Consider the following 4,417-nt stretch of genomic DNA (forward strand, 5'->3'; position numbering starts at 1 on the left):
GATGCTTAGGGTTGGACCAGTCTTCCCAGACAGTCTAGGAAGAATGCCTGGAACTAGGGATGGAACCATTGGGAGGGAGGAGCCCCAAAGGCTGGTCTTAAGGGCTCAGACACTTAAAGCCTGTAACCTGGAGTTTCACAGTAGGTGTCTCCTCCCAGACTTCTCCGAGGGACAAGTCCCTTAAGCTTCAGAGGGGTGCAGGGAATGAAGGCCAAGGGACTGGTGGAGAGTTCAACATCCCTCTCAATGCCTTTCCCTCCAGATTATCACTCCCATGTGCTTCAGAGCCTCCTTTCTAGTTACCTCAAAGTCTCCCCTTCCACATTTTCCCAGAGTCACTCTTCTCAGAGGCTCTTTCCCTTAGGCCACCAGAGCCATTGCAGTCCTGTCCCCACAGAACCTTCCTTCCAGGTCCACTCAGTCTCCCCACCCCTACTCCCTGGGTCTCCTCCCATTCCCCCTGAGTTCCCAGCAAGCCCTCTCCGAGCCTACCTCCCTCTCTCCTGCCACACACACACACACACACACACACACAGTTCATTCCAAGCTTTGCCCCCACCTCCTATCCCCCTTTTCCTCCCCCTCCCCCCCAGGCTGGAGAGAGACACAGCTGGTGGAGGGACTGGGCTACCTGCTCTGCACAAGCAGACTAAATCCTGACACCCCCAGGGTAGCAGGGTTGGGGGGACAAGTCACTACTTCCCGCAGCGGCCTCTTACCTCGGGCTGGGCCCTGTGGCTCTGTTCCCCCCACGGCCCCGGGGCCCGCCCCGCGTCTGTCCCTGCGGAGCGTGAGCGTGAGTGTGTAAAATGTGTATGTTTAGTGTGCGTGCCCGTGTGTGTGTCCGCACGGCGCTGCCTCTAGCGGGAACTGACAGCTACATGGGCAGGGGGAAGGAGATTCTTGCTCTCCCTCCCTTCCCACCTCCCAGCACCCCGCCCCCGCAAACCCCCCGAGTATGAATGGAGCCTGCCAGAGCCGCCGCCGGGGGCGGGGTGGGGGAGGGGCGCCAACAGCTTTTGTCTGGACCAGGAATCTCCCTCCCGCCCCCTCCTTCCCTTCTCTTCTCTGTTCTGTCTCCAACTCTCTCGCTTCTTTTCCGCAGCCCCTCCCCCTGGCCTCCGGGGGCTCCCCGAGGGAATCCTTCCCCGCTCCTTCGCCACTCTAAGGGTGCGGAGTGTGTGCCCAGAGGAGGGGGTTGGTCAGAGCCAGCCCTGGGAAGGGAACACTTTCCAAGAGGGAAGAGATGTTGCTGCAGCAGCCGCAGTAGCTGGGCTCCCAACACTGAGGCAGTCCCCTTATCTCGGCTCCCGGAACTCCCTATAATCTGGGATAATCCCCGCGCTGGCCTGGACAGAGCTCTCACTATAGTTCCAGATAAAAGAAGGGGCCAAGGCAGGGAAGAAGGCTTTGGGGACGTAGGATGGGGGTGGGGGGCGGTCGTGGAGGACAAACGAATTGAATCCCCTCGAACTGTCCTCCAGGCCCTGAATATAACCCGGCATCCTCGCCTCTGGGTACCGATCCTGGCCTTGGGCTCCATTCCAGAGGCCCAGCCTCCGCACCTCACCCTCCAGACCCCTATCCTTCCAATCTCCTCCCACTTCAGCCCAGACTCCGAGCTTCTGGTCCCTCACTCAAGACCTCCTGCGCTAGATGGCAAAAGCAGGTCTTAATCATTTATCCCCTCTCCTCCAAATCTACGCTATCAACGATCGAGTCCCGTTCCTTCGTCCGAGCGCCACTCGGAGGCTGCTGGGGGTGGGGGTTTGGGGAAGGAAGCTCAACAGCCGGAGCCTCCTACCGACCCCTGCGTCCAGATGCCGGGTCAGTCTAGGGTCTCTCGCCTTCCAGTAACAAGATTTGGAACCCTTGGGCCCTAGTTGCTAGTCTGAGTCTCCCCTCCACCTGCGTTCGAGAATCGGAGAATGGGGTACCCAGTGTCCCGGGCCCTATAGATGATCCTGCTCCTCCTGTCTCAGCCTTCATCATCTGCCTAAGGGTTCTTTGCCCTTTTTATTCAAACTGGATCCTCAGGAAGCCCTCGAGATGGGCAGAGAGCAGCCGCAACCCTGCCCGAGCCCCTCCCTCCTGGTGTTGTTCAATTCAATGGAATTCCAGTTAACAGTCACTAAGTGCAGAGACCTGTTTCCAGTCCCGCAATGCTGGCGATGCAAAGAGAAATAAAAGACAATCCTTTCTCTCAATGAGCTTACAACATTCTAACTGTGGTGTTCGTGAGGGAATAAATGTACCATCAACAGTTATTTTAGCATCTAGTCCCTTCTGCTCTCTCTGTTACCATCCTATTCATGTTCGTATTATCCATCACCTGGACACGTCTTACTACCTCCCCTCTCTCACTCCTTCCCCCACCCCCAGTAGGTACTTCACAAAACTGCCAACATAATCTTTTTAATGCATAGATGTAGTCATGTCATAGGCAGTTAGGTTGTGCAGTGGTTAGAGCGTTGGACCTGGAGTCAGAAGAGATCTGAGTTCAAATCCAGCCTTAGACATTTGCTAATAGCTGGGTGCCCCTAAGCAAGTCATTTAATCTCTGGCTGCCTTACTTTCCTCAACTAGAAAGTTGGAGATAATGGCACCTACCTGCCAGGGTGGTTATAAGGGTCAAATGAGATAATATTTGTAGGAGCTATAAAAATGCTAGCTATTGTTATCTTTCAACAGCTTTCAGTAACTCCACATTATCTATAGAATTAAATTTAAACTTCTGAGCCTGGCATTCAGGGCCATTTACAATATGGTTCCAATACCTGTCCAACCATATTACATTACTCTTTGTACAATACTTTTGAGTTACAGCTAAACTGGATCTGTTCTCATCCATGTTTATCCTGTTCTTTCTAGGATTCATGATTTAAACTCTAATGAGCTCCATGCCTGGATTCAATCCTCCCTCCTTCCATCTCCATTTTAAGGTTTCAGGTCAATTGTTAACTTCTCCATGCAGCCTTTCCTAACACTTCCCCCAGGTGAAAGTGATCTTTTCTGCCTCTGATTTTTCATGGTATTTGGCCCCTCTAATCTGTTGGGAGGGATCATCTTTATCCGGATGCTTATTGCCTTAATTAGACTATAAGTTCATTAAAGGCAGGGAGTGGAAGACTATCTTCCTAGCCACTTGGTGAACACAGGGGCTTGCAGGTAATAGACATATGATGTTTATTAAATTGAATGGAAAACATGCACAATTCAGTATAAGATAAAGGACAAAGGAGAGATCCAGGTGCAAATTCTGTAAGACGCTTGAGAAAAAAAAGATTACTTTTACCTGGTGGAGTTCAAAGAAGATGGCATAGTGAAGGTGGCTTGGCCTTAAAAGAAAAGGACTTTGATATACCCTTTCTCACCAACTATTTGTTGGACTTTAACAAAAAAAATTATTTGCACTCTAAAATGGATTTTTTTCTTTGCATCTATTGTATAAAAGTATAACCAAAAAAAAAAGGGACTCAAGGCAATCTAAGGCCTAAGGAGAGGCTTTCTCTTGGGTTTGAATGTTCTCCCATACATGGAGCAGTCTTATCTTAGGATATTTGGACTACTCTTTACAATGGACTCCATCCCACACCTGAATATCCTATCGCCACTTCAACTATACTCAACATATCCAGAATAGAACTTGGTGCTTTCTTTTCTGAAACCTATCCCTCTTGAAAACTTTCTTATTTCTACAGAGTGCAACACAATCTGCAAGTCACTTAAATTCACACCCTCTAAATTATCTTGGACTCTTCCATTTCCCTAACCCCACTGTGGTAGGTACACCATTTACTGGGTTCCCTACCACATACACTGGGTTAATTTTCCCCTAAAAGGCAGAGAAGCAATCCCTAAAACTATATTGGTCCAGGACAGAGGTATCCAGGTGGGTCTCACAACACTCCCCATTGTGGCAGACCGGATCAAATTATAATTGGGAAATATTTAACAAAATGAGTAAAAATACAATAAAACATAGATAACAACATATGGTGTTCTAAGTCAATACGTGATCTACAGGGATCCTTATTAGTGAATAGTGGCCCCTGTTTCTTTTTAAGTTTGATGCTGGACCCTAAATTTGGCTCCCTTTGTCCAGGACATTCCACCTTCCCCACTACCTCTCGTTGATCTATTCAGATTAGTGTAGATGCAAAGGGTGATTGGCTTAGAAGTTGAGATAGCATTAGTTTGAGCATTTCCTGTCTATATTTAAAGGTCTTGGAAAGGCTGGATCACCAGTACAAGGAAAATGAAAACAAGCTGTGTATATTCAGTCATTAGAGAAAGAGTTTCTGGTTTTTATAGATTCTGCCTTGAAGGCAGGCTTACTCATGGACTTAGTAATTGTACAAGTGAAAGGGATGATGCTAATTGGAATATGGACTGGCAGACTGCTAGAGGGAAGTAT

Source organism: Notamacropus eugenii, chromosome 4, assembly GCF_028372415.1.
Source record: "Notamacropus eugenii isolate mMacEug1 chromosome 4, mMacEug1.pri_v2, whole genome shotgun sequence".
Classification (NCBI taxonomy): domain Eukaryota; kingdom Metazoa; phylum Chordata; class Mammalia; order Diprotodontia; family Macropodidae; genus Notamacropus; species Notamacropus eugenii.